Here is a 27,264-nt window from a genome sequence, read left to right as displayed (position 1 = left end):
TGCCTTGTCTGTCAATTGATCAGGGTCTGACTGCAGCTTAGTGCACCCTCACTGGAAACCTCAAATGAGGCGCAGCACAGATGCATTCATCTTCATCGGAGGAGCACAGGGTAAAGTATCAGGGAGTTTTCGTGCAGCAGAGATGGTTACAAGCAAAGCAGTGAAATCAGATGAATTCTCTGTCTCTATTTGTAATGCTTGGAGCGCTGTCACTGTCACACAATATGTATGCTGTATTGCAGACCCATAATTACATGGTAATGTTTTGCAGATTGTTAACCATGTAGACTTTTGCAGTACTATAATATGCACTTACTTCTTTTGATTGTATTGCAGTTATGCCAGCTTGTGGAATGTTTCTTCTCCGCTGCATGTGTTTGATGAATCACCGCTGCCAGAGGTCTCACTGACTGTGGTGAAAACACAGTAAACCTCTGAGGCTTTCACCTGTGTTGAAATTGGAGATGTTTGCTGCGTGCGTATGAGTCAATATCAGAGGATAAAAGCGCCCGCTGATGGAGAACCCCGGATTTATTCTGGCCAGTGTAATTTATTAAACTGTTGCTCATTTATCAGAATCAATCAAAGGGCAGCTGGGCCAAGAGAGCAATTTAGAGCACTGTAGAGTTATGCCATATGCTGAGTCTGAAATAAGTTTGAGGAAGATTACATACGGCAATATTGGACCTCGGGGTACCGTTTGTGTCAGAATGTAATGAATCATTCATTCCTTCAGATGTATAGCTTACAAATCAGTGCACAGGTAAACGCAAAGAACAGACAGTTAAAGAATTCAGCGTGAACATACGAACACATTTAAAGTAACAGAGATCACGCAGGACAGATGTGGAAACATCTGCTGATTTCTGAGCATTAAAAGAAGAATGACGTGTTTCAAAACATTGGTTCCACTTGCATAGCGTCCGCGTAAACACCATGTAACTTTCAGTTCCACTAAGAAAAAAACAAACATACTTTTTCCATGACAGTAATAATATTCTGTGGGTGCTATATAATTGGCAACTGCTTGCTCTGGGCAGACTTTGGATCCCTACACTATTGATTATGAGCAACACCAGATGCCAGAGTTGGATGAGCGATGAGCAGTGAGAGGATGGAAATGATGAGTGTGCCATGAGGGGGTTGTTTGTCTTTTGGCCAGGGAATTGTGTCAAGACTCACAACCTCCAAAATCCATCAAAAACTATCCGTCCAACAGACGACATGTTCATTAAAGCACATTAGACCTGCGAACACTTCCAACCTGAGACGCTAGGTGAACGATCACGTCGACTTTAAGTCTTTGTCTCCTGAGCAAAGTCATCGAAACATGAACATCTACATTGATCTTAGCACATACAATGATTCTTCATCACTGTTAATAACAGAGCATGATGAAATGTCTTTAGTGAATAACATACAGATTACACATCATATTTGGGTGTTCAATAATGCATTACTACAGTGTTACTATGAAGCCTTATTAAGTCCCTTTCAAAAGCCTCCCTGACGAAAACAGGCAACTGATGATTTTCAGCATATTTTCTTGTCAGGTCTGCTGATACCACACGCAGCTAACGGCCCACAGTCCCCGCATGAGACGTGCTGCAGCTGCTGTACTGGTGCCTCTTAGATCTTCAGGACTTGGGCGATGTTTTGCCCCACTTACATGCAGCAGCTTTGTGAATTAAAAAAAGGCGCCACAATAAACCCTGCTTGTGCTGCATTGGATAGCAAAGCCTTCCTGTGGGTCTGAATTAGTGTTCTTGGACGTGTACCCAGAGTCCCTGCAGCCAAACAAAGCCCAGAGAAGAATTGTTCTTTGCTGCTTAACACCAGCAGAGGGGAGTGTGCTCAAGTCAGGAGGAGCATGAGAGTGTGACGACTGTGCCGGCTGTTTCTGAGCAGCCACACCCTGAAAAAACACCACTTACTGACAAAACCACAGATATTCATTTGGACATTGTTTACAGTCTGGTGCATGTGACATATCTGATGTAGTACACACAGCTGCAGCTGAACAGTATCACTGTGTTCTCAACATGAAATACTTCTACTGAAAGATATGGTTAGATATATTACATTAGCTCTGACTAACTCCAACCAGATAGAGATGAGCACGCCTGGCAGTTTGAGAATTCAAATGAGTCGTCGATAGACTTTCCCAGAAGCTCTGAATGGAGCTTTTTACTTGTACTTGCTGTCAACTGAAAAACATACTGCCTCAGTAGATCCAAGAGAAGCATCTGCTCCTGCACAGTGCAGAGGGCTAATATTTAGAGGGGTTTAATGAAAAAACAGGTTAATAATCTGAGATGAATTATGCACATACGTTGGGTTTGATATCCCTCCCAGAGGGCCTTTTCTCTTTTCATTAAAGCTCTATTATTTTTCCAACTATGCATCCCCCTTCTTTCCTTTTTTGTTTTAATGGTGAAATACTTTAGTTCAAATCAGTGCCAGATTACACAGCTGATTGTGTGAGTTTTCTCTGACGCTGATGGCTGTTCACTGGCTGGAGGCAGTACTATTTCACACTAACCTAATTTTATAAGGTCAATGAGTTGGAGTGGCATTTTGATATCATCACATTGAAAAAGAGTGGCAGGACCTCAACATTAATCCAATCACAACTGCCCTGGAATCAATTGCACTCTGCAGGCCTGCACTGAGATGGTTGTCTGAGGCTCAGCACTTGTAGCAGGAGGACTCTCACATCGGTGCATGTGTTGTGTGTCTGTGGATCACTCCAAACCAAAATTGTTGGACTGGAACAGCTGGACTGGAATAGTCTGCCAAATGCAATCTGACATCAGAGATTGTATTGAAGTGGCTTGAAAAACATCAATATATCAAATCATAAAACATTCCTGGGACTTCAGGCGCTCTAACTTCCTGACCCTGATTGTATTCTCTTATTTTATTTTTGCAAGGAATGTCCCAATGGGATACAAGAATAAAACACATGTTTACATATCATATAATACATACAGGCAGCGACATACCAGAGACACACAAGGATGACATTAAATACTAAATGCAGCTGAAGGGTTAACACAAATTGTCGACACCAATTATGTCCTCAATTGAGATGTTGTTTCCAACCAATTGGTTAAAAAGTCATTCCCAGACACAAACTCAGACATTCATAAACCCCCCCAAACCCCCACACGCACAGTGGCACTGTTTTCTAAATCATAATTAATACCTAATTCATAATTAATTATAATGACGTTGGACTTCATCCACTGGATATATCTGTGTGTCACATCTCTGATGAAAGGAGATATACTGGAGCTCATTACAGCCGTGCACATGATACAGTGTGCACATGCAGCCCGCCATTTGGTAAGAAAAGACGGGTTCTAATAACGATGAGACACGGAGCTCATCCATATTAGAAGAGTCTTTAATGAACTCAGACCGTAAAAGACACTCCTCCTGCTCCCGGATACACCGCTCCGCTCCCGCACCGAGTCGATGCGCGGGAGGGAGGAAATCCATAGCCCCATCTTTATCAGTATCAGTATCGCCGTGAAGACAAAGGGAGCCCCGCCAATGAAGATGTGCTCCGATATCAGAACTAGCCATTCTTAAAAGTCACTATTCCTGCAGCCGTGCCCGCCCGGAGGCAGACAGGAGCCGGTCCTAGGAGACTCTTCGGGGATGCGCAAAGATGTGAGAGTAAAGAGCGAGATGCATTGTGATTGGGCATACTCTTTGTGAAAGCATCCGGCACGGCGAGGCATGTTTGCTCCAGCCAGAGCATCAACGAGGTGGCATCAAACTTGAAGGAGACGTTTTACTCGGTGTGAACAGTCGATGCGTTCGCAGCGTCAACCTTCATCATTTCCCCAAAAAGAGGCGGACACACTCTCCGTGGTGCTGAAACAGTGAGACTTGGCTGATCAACTAGTGAAGAAGAGGGAGAGCTCTCACTCCGCTCACCTGCTTCTGAGCTTCGTGGTGTATCTGACAGTGAGGTGAGTCCAATACGATGCAGATACGCGGTTACATTCATGTCTCTGGGAGATTGTTTTACAGCCACTTCCAGCCCCCAGTGTCCTCTGTGTCTTCTGGCTTTGTGTGTTTCAGCTACTGAGTGTATGCATTGTGAAGTTTCATCTTATAGATTGACTATAGCTTCAAAGTTACATGATCGATTACTCTTGGGTTGGTTTAGCGACATGCTGCATTACATTGACAAAGTATTGATCCACATATGTCCCAGATCGCCTGTTGATTCTGTTTTCTTGTCATTATTAAGTATTTTACTTTCCAGAATGTCCTTTGGGGACCATGTAACTGTTCCTTCCTGCTGTGGCTTTCAAATCTTTTTCCACCAAAGTTTGAGAATGAATGCAGAGCTTGTCTTTTCTCTATTCTATGTGTTCATGCTTTTAGGTTGCAGTGCATTGTACGGTGTTTGCTCACTTAGGAAATGACCATGGGGTCATTGCAAAGTTAAGCATATTATGACCTGCTGTATACTGACTGTTGCTGCAGTTTGTTTTCTGTGCTGTTAAAGGAAACATTCAGTGTTGGAGTGACAATGAGAGATGTATCTGCTTTCTGTTAGGTGCTAATAAAGCACATATCATGGTTTAACAGTGCTGTGTGCATCACATGACAGGCGTTCTGTGTGTACTGTAGAGACTCTTTGTGTGTCTGTCACTTTGCTGCCTGCTGGTACCTGATAACTTTATGCAGCACACATCCGTGTGGTACAGCTCCGCTTGTGGCTCACAAAATCAATTTATGTTCAGTGTCTTAAAAAAAAAACAAGTCTGTAATTGATGATGAGGGTCAGTGATCCATTGCACTTTTTTAATGGATTTATTTTTTCTAACCGTCCAAAACCTGCGACTGGAGTACGTTCAGGAAATGAAAAAGATCAGCACAGAGTTTGTGTGTGCTGCTGTGCGGGTGTCACATAGCATCGGTGTGTTTACTGGACAGCTGCACGCTAACTGGCCCCAGGCATGTATTTTTGGGTAATGCTACTTTTATAGCACAAATGATGTTGCTCAACCACCTCGAGCTTTGTAGTGACTTTACAACTCCGGGTGTTTCCAGAGTGTTGTCTAAAGAAATCAGAAGAAAAGCTGCCAGGGACAAATCCAACCTAATGCAGTGAGCTGAGTATCCAATGAGAAGGTTTGCAGAAGTGCTACGTGCAACTAAAACAACAATTCTTAGTTGTTGTTGTCCTTTGGTGCATTCACTATGTATGTTGGTGGACAGTTAACAGTTTGCTTAGATATAGAAGATCTTAAACAGCTGTAATTGGAAGTACTGTGTCTTACTTGCTTTAATTAATTACCCTGTCGAGCGGGAGCGTGGGTGTCATCAAAGCCGAACAAGGCCTCTTTGAGGTGAGAAAGTGGCTGAATGACTTACAGTCATTTACGATCAATTTCAAAAGGCACAGCTTCATTTCAAAGGCAAATTCTTCTGGTCTTTTGTAATGAAATGCATTTTGTATTTTGCATTTCAGTCTGTAAAGTCAGTTAGCGCCCAACGCTGTGGACTGCAGGCTGAAAGCCAACCAAGTTTGCACATCAGTGGCTCAAATGCATCCAGTCTTTGACACTTTATATGGTATTACAGACTCAAAGGGTCTAACATTGTTGCAGCATATGTTCATAGTTTTGCTCCTAAGTGTAAATGTAACACATACCATGGACAGACACTAATCCCTGCCGCGGTGCAACGCATCATTTTATTAGAATCTGTGGTAAATTCGATGGGATTTATTCCATGAACCCAGAGAGACGCAGAATACAGGTGTGTGCCAGATTTTTAAATCCTCTCCTCATGCAACGACAAACCCTCCAAAGATCATAAACAAAGCTGTAATTGCTAGTAAGGTTGCTTGGTGGCTTTAATCAATTACTGTGCCATCCGGGATCCAAAGAGATGGGGAGCGCAGGTGTCATCAAAGCAGAATGAGGCTCCTTTGAGGTGGGAAATGCGAGACTCAATGACTTCACTGAGCCGGGTCACTGGACACACAGCAGAGCTTTGACGCGTACAAATTGTGCTTGAAGATGCTGCGTTCATCCTGGGAGGCTCAGCGGCTGGCAGGGGACCAGCGGAGCGGGGACATTGCACTCCAGATGGCCCAGAGAGGCCAGAGGAAGAGAGCTGTCCAAGCCCAGCTGGGAGTAAGGGAAGCTGGACTGCCGGTAGTGCGTGTGCGTGTATGTGTACGTGATTGTGGGATGAGAGAAACATTAAAAACACAGAGAGAAAGAGGTATGTATGTGCCATTGAGGGTGTTGAAGGAGTGATTGGGAGAGAAGGGTTGTTGAGAGAGAAAGAGTGAAAGAGAGCAAATGAAATAGGTGCCTCCGTGTGTGTGTGTGTGTGTGTGTGTGTGTGTGTGCGTGTGTGTGTGTGTGTGTATGTGCATGCATTGATGTAGTGAAAGGAAAAGTGTGGGAGGGAGAAGAAATAAAAGAGAAGATGAAGGGGTTGGTATGTGTGTGCGCTCGTGCTTGTGCGCGCCAATTGTGTATTTATGTGTGTGCATTGAAGGAGTGACAGGGAAGCAGAAAGGGTTGGAGATGGAGAAAATGAAAGAGAGAAAAGAAACAGGCGCATGTGTGTGTGTGTGTGTGTGTGGGCGGGTGGGTGGGAGAGAAAATCAAACTGGAAGAAGCAGGCATGTGTGTGTCTGTGTGTCTGTGGGTGATTGCAGAGAAAGCATTACTGGGCGAGAGAGAAAAGGCAGGAGGGAGCAAAAACAAAAGAGGGGAAGAAAAAGGGAGCGTGTGTGTCCCTGGGTAAGTGAGTTTATGAGAGACAAAAATGAAATAAAAGAAACCGGCATGGTGGGATGTTTGGCGTGTGTGTGTGTGTGTGGAGGGGGGGGGGCATGCCACTGTCTTAATGCTGACAGTGGCATTCACTGGTAATATTAACCAGTAAATCAAAGCTGTGACGTAAATTACAAACAGCAAAGAAGTCAAATGTTTTTACCTTGAGCAGAAATAGTGTTGCAGCTTTTCATCCAGCCAGCCCTGATCTCTGTACAGGAGCCATGTGACGTGTATGTGCTTTATGGCACATGGCGTCAGGCCCATGCCCCCCCCCCTCACACACACACACACACACACTGCTCTGATACTCACTCCCCCCTCTAATTACGAGACGTGTTGCATACGGAACAATGTTTTCCTCCTCTTTGTGTACTGCGTGCTACACCTTTGAGGCATCGTTCTCCTTCTAAAGTGAAGCCACCTGAGAACAAGAGGAAAACACACGACGACAAACGCGCAGTCGGCTTCACAGACATAACTTCACCTCACTGTTTCCATTTGGGAAGCCGCTGGAGAGTCGACGAAGAGAAAGCGTGCTCTTTTCCTTCTACCACATCGGCTCTCTGATGGAATGGAGCATGATCTGCACTTTGATCACGATGAATTATTCCTATCCCTGGCTATAAATATGGTCTGTCTTCAGCATCCAATCTCTCCCTCTCTACTTAAACCAGAAATCTGTGCTCGTCTCAGAGTTGCACTCTCCTGTGTGTGTCACTGCGGGCGTACTGCAGCTTCTCTTCCTCACACTGTGAACCAGAAGCTCTACCTCAGAGATAACCTGAAGACTGTAATGTACAGACTCAATCCAGTGCAGTGATGGCACTATTCACTGCACAAACTTACATAATAAACAACAAACACTGCTGTTCTTCTATATGAATAATATTCTATATGTTACCCCATGAAAAGACAACATGTTGGGTCTCTAAATGAGTTCTGTGTGACGCCCTGAACAGGAAGAGAATCAATAAAGATGTCCACACAAGATGTTCACTCCATGGCATCTTTATTGAGAAATAAACATATTAACTATACAACATAAATCATTCATATTCCGTCTGTTTACACAGTTACTGTATATTTCCATCCCAGGTTATTTTAGTCCATAAAGCTTCTTTTTAAATGTCCTTAAACACAAGTGTGACTGCTGCACTGACAGGTCATGTCCCACACGTTCTGCACTTCAGCTCAACAACAAGTTAAAACAAGTTTTTTAAAAACAGTGGGACGGAGAATCTGCTTATATTAAACATGCACACGGTGGAAAGGACTTCATGGTGCATTCCAGTCATTTAAACAAGTGAGTAGAGCAACACACTCCCTGACGGCTGTGCAGACACTGTGCAGGCCCTCTTTGCTTTAATGTCACTACTTGTAGCTGCAGCTGCTCTACAGTTTTGCTTATACTTCTTCATATTGTTGCTTTATTCTGTGGTGTCCATACACTTTATAGTTGAATTGTTTAATTGTTATCCTCTTGTCTGGTCAGATTTAGTGAAGCAGAGGTTGTTGTGTATTCACAGTTGGTAATCAGTTGTATGCTCAGGCTGCAAAGTGTCCTCCGATAGAAAACAATGTATTGTTGGTGTGATGCTGTTCCAGTCGTGTGTACATTAACATTTAATGTATTCATGTATTATGTGTAACACAGAGTACATTTCCACTGACCTACCTTTTACTCTTTATTTAAGTACTTGTGTTAAAGTCCACAGCTGTGAACACAACATTAACTTATCTTCACCTTTAAGTTGATGTTAACTTGTTGCTTATTTACACATCCAGCAGTTATGGAGCAACGTTCATTTTGCCGCCCGTCAAATATTCACTTTAGCTTTGTTTTTGGTGTCTGCCATCTCCTGAGGGAAATAGCAGTTAAATGCTCCACTATGTTCTTCAGCTTGTCTCCCACTGTGTCTGCCTGCAGTCTGCTGTGCAGGTAGTGTACTCTGGGTGTTTAGAGCTCTGTCGGCAGCAGCCCAAAGCAACGCTGAACCAAAACACCAAACAAGATTACATTCGCTAATTTATTGAAAATGTGTTGATAGACCAAAATGTTTTGTGCCTGAAAATGGAGACTTGACTTTAATAAAGATTGAAGCTTCATCTTCTGGCTCTCTGCAGACATAGCTAATCGATCTTAAGCCTAATTTCCAGTGCATGGTTCGGCTCGACTGAACTCAGCGTCCTTTTCTCTCTTTCACTTCTCTCTGCAGACAGTTCCCCCTCGGTGGAGGCGGGAAACCACTGTGACAATAATGGCCGCCAAGAAAGAGAAAGACGGAGGACAGCAGGTGCTTTTTAAAGAAGAATTAAAGTGTAAAGAAACAGCGAAGTTAACAAGAATGTTTTTAAACTGTAAAGTTGAGCAAACCTTGACATCAGTAACGTGTTTAGTCCGCATCAAGAGTTGAGCTTTTTTGGCTCATCATGACATTATTTGTATGCAGAATTAGCCACAGCGTGTCCACTTAAATTAGTTTAATGTTTTTAATATTATGCGTAATTCTGGTCAGCAAAGTGTTAGCAGCAGCTTCACAGAGACACACAGGCAGATGGAGCTGCAGGCTCTCAGGTGAAAGGAACATTGCAGGTACAGCTGGTTCATATGATGCATAAAGCAACTTTTTTGCAGAATGAAACTCACACAAATTAGCATATTGCCAATTTCTTTATGTTTAAACCTTGCTGTGGATTATTGTATTAAACGTTTAGTGTTGCAGTGAGGATTCACGGCAGTGTATGTCGGATTGACTCAAAATAAATGACAGTTTAAAGTCATGCAGTGCAACAGTGCTGCTCATTGTTGTGATATTTAATAGTTTTTAACCCTAATTTAAAGTACCACACACTATCTCCTTTTGAAGGAGACAGACACAGATTTCCTCATGTGCTCGTCTATTTTAGTTTGACACAATATGCAAATGATAATAATCCGTTTTTATCCCCAGATGACATTAATTACAGAACTAATGGTGTTTTGAGAGGATGTTGTCTCTGACTGGGCGCTGGTTGATTCCCGGGGTCACCGGGGAGCCGGTCCGTCGTCCTTGTGTGTTAAATATGTTGTTAGGATGAGAGTTAAACATTAATGCTTAATAATAAACACATAATGCCACTGAAAAGTAATATTTTACATGGATGTGGTGCTGTTCAGGGTTTGTAATATATTACTTTATTGAAATCATTGATTGGAACGCCATCACACCGGACCTTGACTTTGTGTTGATGCATCATTTCTGATGCACAGCGCTGACTACAGGCTCTTGAGTGGCATCATCAACATGCCTGTGATGTGTCAGGAACAAACTACAGAACAATTCTTAAGAGGAGGATGGTGACAAAAAAATGGCTTCAGGCTGTGCTTGAGGAACAATCAACAGAGGCTACATCTTTGTACATCAATGCGTCCCACCGGGACCTGGCGTGTTTCTTTTCTTATCATCAGTCGTTTTAACACAGAGCATTCTTAGTTCCTCTGCACCTTCACATCGTCTCACAGCCTCACCCACACAGCATGGTGCAATAGCTACCTTATCACCTCTAAAGGGAACAAAAGGTCAGTCCTTAATTATTCATCCGGGATGTCAAACAATGCTTGCCGGCTGTTATTTAGGGTGGGGGAGACCCATTGAATAATTCAGGAGCAGGATTCTCTTTCCTGTGAAAAGGCTGGCAGGATGGTTGAGATGTTTGTGAGTCTTATCTTCATGCAGGAGCCCCGTTTCAATCCTGAGCTGACCTTGGCTGTCACTGCAGCGACATCATGGGTGGCACAGAAGGTGGCAGGGACTCGTGTTCTTCCTGTATCTGCAGGCCTCCTCCACACAGCGACAGTGAGTAGGAAGGACTACAGAGAGCTGGCTGCTCCCCGTCTAAGTTCCCCCAGTGTCTGTTTACAGTACACCATGTGCCACGCTGCGCCAGGCTGCTGCCAATGTGTAAAAATAAATCTAAATCAGATTACTCTTTAACAATGACTTATTCTGCTTTTCACCCGAGGTAGGGTTCTGTGTTGGTGCACTTGCAATGTCAATTGGTCTTAAGCGGCTTTCTTAAGATGTAAGGGGTGTTTATTGCAGCCGAGAAGGCAAAAAAGCAGATATTAATGCTATTAAAGTGCATTAAACTGAAGAATGCTATAATGTGAGTCACTTCCCTGCAAGGATTAGAGGGAGGATTGTGAGTGAGGAGAGAAAGTGGAAATGTTCATCTTGTTATGTGAAAGGCAGGAGGGGAAGAGAGGGACACATGAGACGTGTGTGTGTGTGTGTGTGTGTGTGTGTGTGTGTGTGTGTGTGTGTGTGTGTGTGTGTGTGTGTGTGTGTGTGTGTGTGTGCGTGTGTGAGCGAAAGACTCCAACTCTCCCATCTCTGAACAATAACAGCAGTGCAGACACGGATACATTTCATACATTTTGCGTATATCAAGCAGCGGACGGCGAGCAGACAATCACATGAGAAGCATGTTTCTCGTTTTAAATGCAATAACAGAATCTATCTTACTGCTGTAGCAGAGGAGAACATTTAGGAGGTGATCGCTCGGCAAGAAACTCAGCGATCAATAGTTATAAATTAAGGGTGAAAAACTAATAATAATATCATTAATACAGTATCTCTAGTAACTCATCGTTATCTATCTCAGGCTGTTCTCATGCAGCGTCTGTAGCTATACAGACACAAAGTGATGAACTACAATGTGCACATGGAATCAGTTTGTATGTGGTCCAGAGTTATTTATTTTGTCACTTTGTAACTTTCATACTTAAGTTCACTTAATTATTTTAACACAAACTACGATTCTTTCCCAAAACTAATCAAGTAGTTTCATATAAAGACAGAACTTTATTTTGAAAAGACTGCAAGCTGAAATTGACACGTGTTGCTGAACAAGATGTCAAGCAGACAGTGAACTCAGTACAGGGACAGTCTCCCCGGAGCAGCTCAGGGTTAAGCACCTTGCTCAGGTGGCAGCCCTGGTATTGACTCACAACCATCTAGTGTTTTGTTTGGAAGGCGTACCACTGGACCACTAGGCCATCACCACCACCTGAACCAGTTCTTCAGGAACTAAGAAGGATTCATTAACTGGTGTTAGGTGTTACCAAACCACAATAAGACAAAATACATCTCACCTGCCTGGCTTCTTTAGTGTGTGTGTATGTGTGTGTATGCGTGTGCGTGTGTGTGTGTGTGCCAAGCTTACAGTTTGTAGTATCTGCTGTTGCATTTTGGGAAAGTGCATCAAAACTTATGGATGAAAATATTGCTGCCTTCAATCATGATCATTGAGTGCAGGTGAAAGTGTTGTGGTCCAGGTTTAAAATGAACAGTTTACTGCCACCTGGACTTCAGCTCAGGATCCAGCCTGATGAATTGGGGAATGACAACAGAGTGTAATTTGGGGAACACAGAAGCTCAGGGGTCCGCTGGTGATGCCGGTATTTCTTTGAGAGATAATTCCCTCATTGCCACGTACTGTGCGCAGAGCGGTGACAACGCTCGTCCATCTTTGGAGCTGAAAAGAAATGAGAAGCTGGTGTGTGTAAAAGATTGGAGGATGTGGACTGGCCCAAAGAAGCGGAGGGGGGAGGAACAGCCCTTTTACTTTCAGGCTGACAAGGTGACAAAGTTCAGATGTTCTGTAAGTCCGAAGACAACACGGCGTCCGCTGAACCCAGAACCAAGGACAGGGCGTGCTCGCTGCCAGCCTCTCGCTGCACTGTGGGGATGTTAAAATGTTACCTCCTCTGGATCCACATGCCCGGGTGCCAGCGTGTTGATCAATGATGCCAGCGTAGCTGCCCAAGTTAATTAAACTAATTTATTTTACCTTGTCAGGAGAGACTTGGCAACATATTCGGCTCTTTCTGCAGCAGCTAAGACTGGATGTGTGCTGCCGGGGCCCACATGGGTTCCTCACACAGCAATCAGGCAAGAACACTAATTATAAAAACAGTAGAATAAAAGAAACACCTGTCCAGCTTTATGTTGTGTTAAGTTTTGGACTTAAATGGTATATTAAAAACATATACATACACGTCGCTGCTGAGCAATAGAATTCTGCAGATGGTTAAGTTTTGTACAAGCAAGAAAGAAATCATGACATTTAAAAGTTGTGCCCAATAAATGCACTAAATCGTTTCTGCAAGTCCCACATTATTAGTTATCCAGAACATTCAATTCAAAAGCTCCTGCTTCACATGCTCTGTGGGACGGCAGTCATCATCATTGATGTTAACCCTCTGATTCTGCCTTTCTGAACAACATTAAGAAATGTTTAGTTTGGTATCTTTATTTTCAGCACAACCTCACCTATATAACCTGATAGTTATTTTGTTCATTTTGACATACTATATGAACATATTGGACCCAAAACCACACAAAAAACGTAAAAACTGATTTTGAAAATGATATTATTTTTACTGTGGGTGACACAAACATGCACAACGACACATTTTGAAAGCTGGACATATATACATGGATGTCACTATGATAATGTGAACGTTTGATTGAGGTAGCATGAACCTAAATACAAATGTTATGAACAAACAGCAGGTGTATCCAGAGGCGTTTCCCCTCATTCCCTCAAGTTCTTTTGTTTTTGCTCCCATTTTTCATGAGCTGAAATCAAAGATCTAATATTTTTTCTATATACACAAAAGATTTCTCTCAAATGTTGTTCACAAATGTTGTTCACAAATGTGTTTAAATCTGTGTTAGTGAGCACTTCTCCTTTGCTGAGATAATCCATCCACCTCACAGGTGTGGCATATCAAGATGCTGATTAGACAACATGATCATATATATCCTTATCGTCAGGCTGTCACAATAACAGACCTCTCTAACACGTGCACTTTTATCTTGTATTCGGACCAACACTAAATCTATCTGTCTCTCAATTCTCAATTGTTTCTGTCACTTTCCTTCAATCGCCGCCTCTTTCCGCATCGCCTCGTATCACTCCGTTTACTCGATTACCCCCTCCCTGGTCAATGCTACCTGTTGAGCAGGATCTACAGTCTCCAGCATTATTTTAATACGGTACGGTGAAGATTTAAAATACGTAGCGACCGCCACATTGCATTTCTCATACTTTTGAGCGTGTGAAAAAAATACTTTTGCATCAACTTTATATCATCGTATCTCCGTTTGTACTGCGTCGATTTACATGAAGCAAAGACTGGCAGAGAGTTTCAAGCCTGTACTTTCGACAGAAGCAGGCGGCAATGTTGGCCGGACTGTTGATTTATGGGGCGCCGGTTTGAACAGGTCATGTGATCTGATCACGCCAGCGTGACGGTCGACTCCTAAGGGTTAAATGATGCGGATGTTCACATTTCGTTTAATTGCTTTGAACTTGAATATGAAACATCACTTTTACATACTAGTTAAGAACTGATCTCATGCCACACAATGAATTCAAACACCATGTGTGCTGTATAACTGCAGAGTGTGACGCTGCTGCATCAGGAACGCAGACCACGAGGCGGCTGCAGATAACGTAATGTGTCCCATACTTATTGAACGCAAACCTTTCTTTTCCGGAACCTCACAAAGTAGTTCCCTTTCACAACTTTCATGTATTTTGCTTCAGGAGTCACTCACAATCTGTTACGAACCACGGAATACAAAAACATAGGATCCAAAATACATGACTCCACAACAAACAAAAGATCTTTTAATACAAAGTTTACCCGTTAACAATAAACATACACTCGACTAGATCAACAAGACGAACTGGCACAAGACGAGGGGAGACACGACTATTTATACATGAGGTAAGGGCACACAGGTGACAACAATCAGGGGCGGGGCAGACGATCACAGAAGCGGGAAAACACACAAAGGCAGGAAGTTAAGTGACCTGGAACGAGAGGGAAAGGTGAGTTTCAAAACAAAACAGGAAGTGCAAGACGACACTAGACAAGCGCGACGGTAACTTAACATAATGTGACCTGAGAGACGTTAAACATTGAACATGAACTAAACTGATACATAAATACATAACATAACATTAAATAATCTGACGGGAATTCGATCTTTTCGATTGTGTCATGTCGTAAAGAACGTGTCGTAAATAACATACAGCAAAGAGCCATGTTGCTTTAAGTAATAATAGTATTTAGTGTACATACGCAGTATATTCTCTATTTCGTTATTTGAGGAAAATCCATCCTATTGTTGATAATATATGAATTTCCTCTCTTCACATGAGGTGTAATTTACCTTTAAGCTGTTAATCATTCAATCCCCGTGTCAATACAAACACATCTACTTTCATTGTTATTTAATGTTTATTGTTAAGTGATCAATTCAAGCGTCGCCGTAATTACACCCCCCCTCGTGAAAGAAAATGAATCCACATTTTTTTTTGTTATCTTCTTCTCCATATGATTAAACAAGAACCAGAGGCATTCATTCAATTAGTGTTTCATTTACCACATTTAATTACCCACAATCCCTGCCCTCTTTGACCCTGCAGGAAGCCTCGTATGACTAATGAGCGCACTTACCTGATTTCCTCGCCTTGGAAATCACATCAGTGTGTATTTCCCATCATCTGCTCGCAGGAAGGCGGTATATATGGTGACTGAAGATTAAAGGATTTTTTGGGGGGTGGGAGTGACGGTTTTACCAGGGAAGAGGTTTCCAGCCTGCGTTGAAGGCGTCTGTGATGCTTCCAGCTGGTCACTTTCCTCCAGCCGGACACTTTGATCTCCTGAAAGCCCAGCAACCTGCCACACTCCTCCCTGTGTACCTGTTGCACATTAAATGCACTTTGGCACAGAACAAATGCTCTGAACTCGTTTTCATTTTGTACCAGATAATGTCAAAGAGGTTTTTTACTCTGCTCACTTCCCATGCAAATGATTCGCCTTACACTTTGGACATGGTGTGTTGTAGAGTTGAGACTTGGATAGCCCCTTAATACGCCCGTTAATAAGTCTTGAAATTGGCTATTTCTAGCTTTTAAACTCAATGATGAAATTCTCTTTGTATTGATTGAAGATACCACGTCTGTCACCATCATCCTTTCTTACTCCTGGTTAACTGGCAAATGAAAGACAGATAAATTGGAAATTTCTCAATTTTGCTTCATTGAGCTTTTATAAGACTCACAGCTGGTGTGTGCAGGAGGAATACTAAGAGAAAAGAGCTTTTCTCTTTCTGATAACAGCTTTGTACTGCTTTAACTATTTGCTGCAACAGATTTGAGAGAGAATGACCTGCAGTATGCAGACTGGATGCACACAATACAAGAAGCTGTCACGGCGTACAACATGTGAAAACTGCATGACTCAAATACAACATACAGTAACCTGGAGATACAGTTTCAGCTTTACATCGCACCGGTCAGATGTTACATGATACTAAACGTCCTCAGAGTGGTCGTGGTTTTAACTTGGAGCAAAATGCATCGTGTGTAAGAGATGAGTGTCAGGATCTCAGAAGAATTCAGCAGCTGAACACGTGAAGTACTTAAAAGCAGATGCAGATTTGATTATGTCAGTTTCCTCTGTGCCTTCACAAAGAGTTACAGCAAAGGGAATTTATATGCTATTCTTAACTTCAATGAAAATGTTCAAGGAAGGTCTCTAGCTCAAACAAAACGGCATGTTTTGATCTCTCTTATAATTGCTGTGCAAATAATTACCACTAATTGGAGTCATCTAGAAGAAACTGCAACACATTCTCAACTTATTAATGATCGTGGTATTAAAATATGAAGAAATCCACAACACGTAGAATTAATATGAATCTGCCTACAGCTTGTCCAATGACCTTTTGTCGTTTAACAAACTGTAGGCAGAGCCGGTCAATGTGTTGCAGTGTTTGTGAAGATGCACGCGCTGTGAGAGTGGACGGCTGCCATGTTGAAGGACTCGCAGGTTGAGAAGAAAACTGAATTAAAGTTTTATATGAGCCATTAGTGTTCTACCATGTTGTTTAACTCAGCCAGTGGAATTAATTTCTTGCGTCTTGTTATGATATACACCTGCTGTTTAGCACATTAAGCAGTGGAATATTATTCTCAGCATAAGTGTCTTGCTTTAAATTTTAATGAAGGGTGGATATTAATATTTAAGATTAAGGATTCCAGCATTAGTGTCCGACTGTAAGCTCAGTGTCTTCACAACTGTGTAAGTAAACTTGTGTCTGTGCTGTTTAATACAAATAATGATCAATTTATGAAGACATTCAAATTTCACAATAGTATGTAGTTACTATTTATCAGCTCCGCGACAGATGTGAGTCAATTTAAGCCTGGTATTAAAGCAGGTTACAATACAGCAGCACCAAGAAACTTGATTATACTCGTTCAATAGAACGTCAAATTATCTTTGTACTTTCACCTGGTAGAGTTAACATCTTTATGTCCCACCTTGTCCACTAGTTTTCAAGGACAGGCCTTCTTAGTGAGGAAAAGCTAAATGTATATACCGGGTGTGTGGCACCTTGGACATTTTAGTAAATAAACTACACGCAGAATTACTATTGTTTTAGTTTGTGTTGTTGCTTTAGTTCTAACAACCATTTTTTGGGGAAAACAACGGGAACACTCACCTGCTTTCACTTTAGGTAGCTTGAGTTTTATTTTGCTGCGGTTGCAGACTAACAAAAGTTACCGCATCGCAGTAAACACACTTTTGACTTTTTAAATATTCAACCACAATCTTTCCTTAACCAAGTTCTGTGAGTGTCTGGACATAAAACCCTTTAATCACGCTTTAGTCGAGTGGATACGGTTTTGCAAACATATGAAATATGACAGGAAACTATTTGCAGATGTGATCAAAATCAGCATTTTGAGACTTGCAAGAACATTGTTGAACATAATCCAGGCACAGACTGTCTTCCCAAGAAAACAGATCCATGTAGCGACAGGTCCAAAGTGACGAAGCCCTCCAAAAACCTTTTGACCAGAGCCCAGGTGAGCCAAAGTGTCACGGTTAAGGACAGGAGAGAACCCAATTGCAGGACGCCAGACGAGTTCAACAAAAAGAGAGCTTTATTTTATAAAAAGCTAGCAAAAATACAAAGTAACAAATAAAACTGAAAACACAAACCACAAAAACACAAGGGCAGGGTGAATGGACACAGGAGGATCAAATTAACAATCACAGGGGGAGGGAAAAACCAAGTCAATATTGTTTTTTTTTCAAATCACGACACAACAATCGCCCTCAAATGTTGTAACCATGACAATGAAGCTCCACTAACCTTAACGATGCAGTTATTTTAACCCAAATCTTTCCCTGAACGTAAGCAGGTGTTTTATGTGCCGTAACCTAAACCAAACCTTAACCAAACCATCGTCACATCATAAAACTGAGGTACTTTCCTAAAGTGATGTATAATTATACATATTTTCTGAGGACATTCACAAACAACCTGTTTTGTTGTTTTATGTGGAGGACGGCGATATGTTTCATGCCAAATGTATTTGCTGCTGCACATTTGTAATATATAATATATTTGTAATATTTAAACTTTCTAGGACACAGGGTTGTCATACAGAGAGTTTACTCATCATTAATGCAGGTGCACTGTACAGTCGATGCTCACACCTGGCCAACCTCGACCGCTGTTGGCTCGTGAACAGTTAGTGAAGGTTCGCAGAACATTACTCATTCTCTTTCACTGGACAAACTTTCCCAGCTCCTGCAGGAAGTCAAACCGGCTCCTTCTTGATCACAAACTGCTTTTGTGACCGGCCTGCTGGTTTCATATGCTCTGTGATCCTGTCTGAACCTCGGACTTCATACATACAGTACTGGGGACACGTGTGCACTTGTCAGCAGAAGCTCCACTGTACACTTCAGTGTTCTGTACTTTGTTGGTCTCGTGAGTCATTGTGAGGAGTTTTGAAACAGTCGGTTGGAGAGCTTGAAGCTTAAGTTCGGCTTAACTTTTTTTAACTTTTACTTTTGCCCGAGGCAAATCTCACTCAGAAGGACAAAGGTGGATTATTTATTTGATTTTTTTCACAATTTACTACAAATTCATTAACGCTGAGTTCAAACATCCACTGAAATGACACTGTTACAGCCGAGGTCATGAACACTTTCTACCAGAAGCTTTGTCTCGTCTGCCATCTTTGTGAAACTTTGTGAAATGAGAGTCGATTTTCAAATGCAATTATGTTCTCTGTGCACAAAGAGAAAACAAAGCAATGGCAAGAAGTGAGAGTGGAGTCCTGGAGCAGGGTATGCATGTAGTTACCTCAGGACACTTAAAGCCATAAGTTTAGCTGCTTAACAAAAGGCGTTGACTAACCTTTCCACTTGACAGATGTTCAATTTGTGCGTAAATTAGCCAATGCTGGCTAAACATAGTGTTTGCAATCAGTTCCACAAAGGAAATCAATGGCGGGGCAGCACATTGGTAAACACTTCTGTTTGTGCGTGTGGATAGTGAGGACCTTTCCTCCCTGTGACACTTACACTTCTGCGTGACTTCAAACACAAACATCATGTTTAACATCAGCTCCAGACTTTTTGATATCTTCAGCCGACACCAGAAACGCAGTCGCAGCCTAAATCGATTTCTGAGTCACACTATTTAACATTTGTTGAAAACCTCCTCTTGTAACAACAAAATGTCTTTGTGAAAATGCAATTCAACATTTTTCTAGCTCTAAAGAGGAAGCAAAAAAAAAATAGAACATGCACAAATTGCCCCGCAACACCTGCATCCATAATCCATGATTTGATCCGGTGAGTTTTCATTTGTTGATATGAAACAGTCTCACATCCAAGAAGCAAATGCAATTCAGAAAAGGAAGGCGCTATAATCCGAATAGTGAGATCATATCACTGGAACAGGGAGGCCGTGGTGTCATGTGAAGTATCACTTTGAAATCACATCCCCCCCTCCTTCAGTTTCCCTGTACTTGCACAGGGAACACTGTCCTCTTGTTAATTAAAAAACAGATTTTTTCTTTACTTTATTCATTCGTGAATACAACGACAAAACAGCAATCATGTCGCCATGACACTACACATAAATGTTTTTTTTTCCTTCTCTGGCCCTCTGCCCCTGCCTCAAACAGGCTACATACATGCATACACACTTACTGACACACACACACACACACAAAGCCCCCCATGGGCCCCATCTGGGGTGTGGATGTCCACAGCAGTTTGTGAACAGTGCCGTGCACGACAATGCAATAACATGAGGAAATACGTCATTCTGTAAGTAAAGACGACTGTTATTGAACCCCCTCAGCGTTCTTTAACGCACCATCAGACGAGCATGCTAAGTGAAACCAAATCAGAGTGAACACCCACAAAGGGGGGCACAACAGGTGCGTGCTGTGAGCGGACCACGGTGCATCCTCCAGCGGTGACATTTGCGGTAGAGCTTCTCTGTGACCTTCAGTTGGTCTGCAAGGCTTTCAGCTATTTCTGACAATCTGCAGCAGCAGAACAAGCAACGCGGATGTTTTTGTCTTCACATCTCTCTGTTGTCCGTCTTGGTTATGTTTTATTATGCGGTCAAAGTGGAAGAATATGTGTAGCTCTTTTATTTTCTATTTTCTATTTTTGTTTCATTGTTTTTTTGTTTTAACACATTTTTTTACTGCCGGGCAATATATATTCATATATTCAGTATATTTTATATTACTAAATAAGTAGTAACTGCAGCTGTAAAAAGTACACCAGAAAAAGTTCAGTACTTAAATAGTAAATGTACTTTAAAAAGTTTTTAAAATATTGCATGAGATTTAATCACCAGGCTTTATAGTTATAATAAGTATATTTATTTATTACATTAAACTGCCCCAGTTGTATTTCGCTATAATAAATATGATGTGTTTTCTATGAAATGGTTAATTACAGATGAGATGCTGTAAAATGAAGCGAGTTATCCGTATAATCTGACATGTTTTCTGTGTTAACGTCAGACATGCTGCACATCTTTTCACACCATGTGGTTGATTTTAAAGATGACTGATGTAGTGCTGATATTTTATATTTCAGTCATCACAATTAAAGAGCAAAGAAGAGGTGGAAAGTTCAATAACGTGCACTAACCCTGTGATTTACAGTACAATATGGGACTTGTTCGCAGAGGTATAATCAGGCTGATTCATCCGCTGCTCTTTCTGAGCCTGTCAATGTCCATTAATCAAAGCTAAAGTAATCCCAGATGGATTTGAGTTGTAAAACGAGGCTCCTCTATAACCTGTAGAGGAGCCGGGAAATAATAATTGTCTTTTTTTAAAGTAGCTGCTGTTCTTCAAGTTAACGGGCACACCTTGAGGATTTTAATTCTGACTGAGCATCTTTTAGGTTTGAGGTTGACCTTGAGCCGTTCTACGCTGGGAACAGGAACGCTTCATTAGGGATTTCTGGATTCAATCAATTTTCATAAAAAGGTTTAAATTTCCTCATTCTGCTTCCGTTGTTTGGTCATTTTCTACCAAAGTCGGTGACTGTGCCTGTAGGTCGTGTAAGCCTTTTGCTGAGTCATGTTCAGAGTGACTGAATGAATTGTGTCTTGAGTCAGAGAAGCAGGCGAGATCGTCGTGATATTAGAGCTGACGTTGTACTATTGCTACCTCTGTTCAGCAAAATGATTTAAATCCAGAGTCAGTGAGTGTCGGTACAGAACGATCAGGTCCGACGTCAGCAGGGTTCACCAGTGTCCACGCCTCGGCCTCAAGCTCGCCTTAAACAGACTTTCTGAATTAAAGAAGGCTGCATGGAATAAAGTTGATGATGGCTTTGTCAGAGTTGTTTTAGTATCTATTAGTGTTGTTTTAGTCACTCTAGCTGCTAGCTGCTAGCTGCTAGCTGTTGATGTAAAAGTCACCCTTTGGTGTCCGTATGACATGCACCAGGCTTTCAAGTAACTCCAATGAACATCCTGGCTTGTTATTACTTAATACCTGCATAACTACTCCTCTCACTCGCATTTGTAATCTTTTAGCAAGTTGTACTCGTTTAGTACTATAATTCTGGTATTGTCATAGTGAGCATGTTATCCTGACATTTAGCTCAAAGCACTATTGTGCGTATATATCCTGAAAGAGCTGCTAGTGTGGCTGTAGACTCTTAGTCTTGTTAAAACATTTATTCCATGAAGGCATCTGAAGAATGAGAATCGCTGGTACGCATCGGCTGGAGCTGTAATTCGACATAGTTAATGCGTAGACGGTGACATTACATGACAGGCTGACAATACAGGATTTAAACTCTCATTGTACAGCAAAACATCAACAAGGCTACATGACAGAAAAAAATGACATGAGGCTGAATATAAAAACAGTGCAAGCTAATTACCTATTCCAGCAGCAGATTGGAGCAGAGTAGTGATCTTTGAGAGCAGAACTTGAGGAGGCTGCTGAGTGCAGCACAAAATAAAGAGGCAAGAATCTGCTGCTGTGTTTAAGTCACAGATGTTTGTGGCTTTCAGCTTATGGAAGCTGAAATCACTGTGTGTGACTGTAACCTTGCTGTTGACAAGCTCGTGTGGGTCCAACCTTGAAGTGCACTGGATGAACGTGGAGCAGAGGCCGGAGGCAGCAGGGGTCGTCACCGCTGTCCAATGCAAGGCTATCCTGCCGCTAATTGTAGCTATAGCTGTGTAATAACTCAGGCTCCAGCACCATCCAGGCAAACAACACATGTAGTTGTTGCCACTTTGTAGTTAAAGCCCACTTACTGAGGCTGCCGAGGACAATTCAGCGATAGTAATAATAATAATGAGCTTCTTTTTCTTTCTCAAGTAAAGTCTGTCAGTCTGTCTGGAAGTACATCCAAAACCCTGATCAGGTGCAAGATTTATAAAAAATGCAAGACGGTGGAATAGGAAATGGAATTGATTTCCCCTCAGTGGCTTATTCAGCCATCTTTTAACTCCCACTGGTAACAAGACATCAATAAAGAAGGTGGTGCATTGTGTATGTTTGACATATTCTAGATTCTCTTATCAAATTCAATCGTGGATGTCATCTTTATTTCCTTTACCTCCTTTGCTATTTTAGCTTAGATGTTTAGTCTTTAAATCCCACGTGCACACTGCACATACAGCATGACGCTTCACATCTTTACTACTTATTTTACAACCAGAAGATCATAGCTTTTATTCCAGCACCAGCTCATTTGCGTCCGTCAACAGTTGTGTTCAGTCAAAATGCTGCCTGCTCCATAACTCTGTGTTATGAGAGATGGTAGGAATGTAAAAATCCCCTCTCATGAAAGCAAATGTTTTGGCACCAAAAATCCAGTACATTCTCAAATGTGTGCATATAAAACAAAACAGGTCGAGAAGGGTTTAGCTGCAGAGCTCAAGGCTCGGACCTACATCCACCTTCGCACCCTGACTGCATCACCTTTGTGTTTCTGGACCGTGGAGCAACACATCTGAGGATCTCAGGGTGCAGGAAGGAACACAGGGCAATAAGAGGTCTGATGAATAACTTGGCGAGACGAGACCTCTCAGGACTCTGTAAGTAATTAATAAAACCTTCAAATTGATTGTAAAAGCAACAGGAAGCCAGTGAGTGGTCATGTTTGCCAAGTTAAAACAATACAACCTTAATATTTCAGTACATTACATTTAGCAGAAGCTGTTATCCAGAGCGACTGACGCAAATAGCAACACATAACTTGTAGCTACTAACCTTATGAGTTAGCATAGCTAACGTTGCTAATGATGTTAGCTAACGTTAGCAAACTTATAAGGTTAGTACAAGCTATATGCTACTTCACGTTACAATGGATGTGATATTGTGTATTTAATATATGCACTTTATTTATTAACGATAAGCGTGATAAAACAATGCACTGCAAAATAGTGGCATGTAGCCTAAACATTTATTGATAAGGTAGCGTGGTAAACACACATTATCTTCCACCCCGGGCCTGCAGCTGGACACTACTGAGCAAAGATGAGGGCAACACTGTAGAAACCATCGGCATTTTATATCTCGTAGATTCACAATATATACTCACTTCATTCTTTGCTCTGTAAATGTGTTTTGGGATGTGGTGGGTGGGAACTGGCTACGTCATAAATATGCTATGCAGCCTTTCCGCATTTACCAAATCCTTTCAGAGACAATGAGCAACCTTTAAATAGCCAAAGTCTGACAAATCAACCACAGGAAATACTCCTTTCCTTTTCAAAATGAGGACACATTCAGAGTAATGGGAATGTGTTTTTCTGGCAATAAAATTGGCTACTGTCTAGTGATTAAAAGAACCGCTGGGTTTCTCTTCTTTAAATCCCAGGAATCTCGAGCTTCTCCTGTTCATCTGAATCATATTAGACAGCCATTGTGAAATATAAATTATCAAATTTGTTCATTTCACACCAGAGTCAGAATGAAAATATGCTACAAAACATTCTTTTAGGATTGGCTCTCATTGTTTTTCATTTGTATGCCTACCTAAATGAAGAGGAGTGAGCGAATTGTGTATTTAGTAATTGAAATGGTTATGGTTAGTGACAATATATTTATGTATGCACATAATTTATATTTTCTGGCTCCATCCTTTCTAAATGCTGTGCATGCCTGTGGGAGAAGGGGTACCTGGGCCTGAGTAAGCATCTTATTCAATTGCAGAGGAAAACTCCATTCTGTGTTTCAATCCCAATCTGTAATGAAAAGATATTCATCATGTTCGTCCACCGTGTTGTTGCAGGTACATGACATTTCACAGTCGTCGATATAAATGCAGTCTTCTCTGGGAATGACCAGGTATGCTCTTTATTACATGTAGAGTGCAGCGCTTCACTACAGTCTATTCCTTCGGTTTAAAGCCTCATTTGTAGAATTAGATTTCAGTGGATTGTTTTCATTTACATTTACAATAACTCCAAAAGTAAAGATTTATTGAAAAGGTTTTTTATGTAACCAAATATTCAGCGTGAAGCCTTTTTAAAAACAACATCCTGTCAAAAAACAAACAAAGGGGGGCACGCACCTGTATTAACGGGGCGGACTTACATCAATCTAACAGCCACATAAACAACATTTATACAACCAGACTAACTCATGGAATTAAATATGAAGAGACACATTTGAACCTCAAAACATTCGATACAGCCCATATTAGACCATAGATTGGTATCTTAATACAAAATCCAGATGTAAATGTCTGACCAGATTCATTAGTGACTGAGATGAAGTGTCTTCTCGTCCACTGGCTCAGGCGTGTGCAACGTAAAGAAAGCATCTTTCTATCAAAATCAACCCGGAAGCTTTATTTGCAACTGTGAGCCGTCAGAAAAAGCAGAAATCCCATAAAAAAAGTATTTTAAATGCAGTTCCTTTTCAAATACTCAGGTGATTATGCTTTTCTGGGGAAGAATCTTTCAAATCAGATTCAAAACAACACCTTGTCGTGTGTTTTGTGTCCTGCAGTGAACGAGGGAGAGAAAGGTAGCACACGTGCTTGTCTTACAGATTCACTGTGAAGATCAAATGCAATAAGAAACTGACCAAATTTGAAATATCAAATATGATTGCAGCACAGTTCTCTAAACAAAACTGTTTCCATTTCCACTTTCAAAATGTGTGATGGAACAATTATTACACATTGAAAAACACTTAGCCAGTATTACTCATTTTACTCTCGACATTTTAAGTTGTGTTATGTGGCATGCTTGTTACTCGAGCACACCGTCGCACAAACCTGTGTGAGAAACACTGTCATAGAGGGTCATAGAGGGTATGTTGCCCCGATGTGAACACAGGTGTGCCTTGAGATTTTGGCTTGGCCACAGAAAGGTTGAAAACAACCGTCCTAGAGGGAGGATGGCGTATTGCAGTTTCCTGAGGGTGGGGGAAGAGTAAAAGAAAGTAGACACTTGTTACTGAGATGGGCTGATGTGACCCCCGTCAAGATAATAAACGCGTGTAAGGCTAGGAAAAGCCACGCCACGCCACGACCTGAACAAGCTGAGGTCATCTACCAGATACCGAGAAATGTTCAGGAATGTGACATAGAGGTCTCTGTGATTTATAGTTTCAACCACATATACGCTCGGACACAAGCGTTTGGAAGCCAGTGACGAGACTTTAAAGACCTCTCCAGTTCATTTATTAAGCTAATTACGCTAGTTTTAACAAAGTGATCGTAGGAGGAGATCTTGTTTCTCACCTCTGGCCCAGAGAACATATTTCTTCCACGACAGTTGAATAAGCAAAAAGCTTCAATGTTTTAATGATGTTTTGAGGGCTATGAAACCATTTATATGGCTCAACGATGAGCAATACAAGCGGCATTGAGCAGCCCGTGTGAAGTGGTAACACCGCAGCGTAGATGTCCTTGACACTTGTTGCATCATCAAATGATAAATGTCGCTGAAGCTCTATTTAAAAATGTTACCTTCGTATTTCAGTCTGAAAAGGTCGTCGAGGACAAAAACACAGCTGGAGCGTACGTACTGTATCTTAGCAACACCTTATTTTAGGACCGCCATCGTGTTTTCAGACGTGTTAGGATTCAAAACTAATATGAATTTCAATAAACAATTTAATTTATTGTAGTACTACGCCTATGATCTCAATGTGTAACTACAGTGAGGACTCTTTGAGCTTTGAAGATAAATGCTTTGACATTTAACCAGGAGGGATGACCCTGAGGTTTCACACAAGCAGAAATGCAGAAGTCACACAACAAACTCTGGAGCCTCAGTGTGCAGGCCATCAGCCATAAATGTCTTGTAATTAACATTATTCCCATGATTAAAGAAACACATGACAATAATGAGATTGTTGTCTGTATGCAAATGTTGACATTGTTTGTTTGTTTGGAGAGGTGTGCCACTTGTGTAACATGTGTCCCTACGGTCCTGCTAATCCGCATTTGTGTTTTGCCTCCACGCCCCGTAGACCGTCTGAGCAAATGTGAAGAAAGGTCACCTTTTGTTTATTTACACTTAATGAAAGCTGGATGCGTGGATCTCCGGTGGCATCATGTCTGAATGCATTGCGCAGCTACAACATGGGAGCTCCTGCACCATATGTCTGTACATGCTGGTGCTGTATGTCTTCGAACCATAGACGTGTGGAGAGAATGATCCATAAATCAACAAGTTTATTTGTCCCAGTTGGTTGTGCAGCAGTGAGACACACACGTTTAGCACACTAAAAACACAGGGTGCATAAATACGACCAATAAAAACAATAGAAAGACCATCGTGCACATAACTACCCTTCCCTCGTAGAGTTATGGAGGAGGGCAGGAGGTATGTTTTTGAATGTTTTGGTTTTAGCCCATGGAAGTCTGCGGAGGCTTCCAGATGGCCGAAGCTGAAGCTGTTGATTTAAAAGTCGGGAACAATCAGACAAGATGGATGCTGCTTTCTTATATAACCTGTTTGTTGCAAAGATCCTGCACAGTTTCCTGAGCGGTGACGATTATTCTGCTGACAGACAGCGACCACCTTATTGTGGACGTTTTTCTGCATCAGGA

The 27,264-nt window shown here is 41.7% G+C and overlaps 1 protein-coding gene across 1 annotated transcript in view; it reads left to right on the top strand.

Annotated features, from left to right (window-relative positions):
- The first annotated feature begins 3,241 nt into the window (after nucleotides 1–3,241).
- Nucleotides 3,242–27,264, top strand: part of chst8 (carbohydrate (N-acetylgalactosamine 4-0) sulfotransferase 8) — a 164,414-nt gene continuing 140,391 nt past the window's right edge. The window contains exon 1 of the mRNA XM_029426792.1: nucleotides 3,242–3,983. The gene's annotated coding sequence lies outside the window, so the exon portion shown is untranslated. The remainder of the gene's footprint in view (nucleotides 3,984–27,264) is intronic.

Source organism: Cottoperca gobio, unplaced genomic scaffold, assembly GCF_900634415.1.
Source record: "Cottoperca gobio unplaced genomic scaffold, fCotGob3.1 fCotGob3_240arrow_ctg1, whole genome shotgun sequence".
Taxonomy (NCBI): domain Eukaryota; kingdom Metazoa; phylum Chordata; class Actinopteri; order Perciformes; family Bovichtidae; genus Cottoperca; species Cottoperca gobio.
The sequence above is the reverse complement of the archived record's forward strand: the minus strand, read 5'-3'. Positions and strand labels throughout refer to the sequence as shown.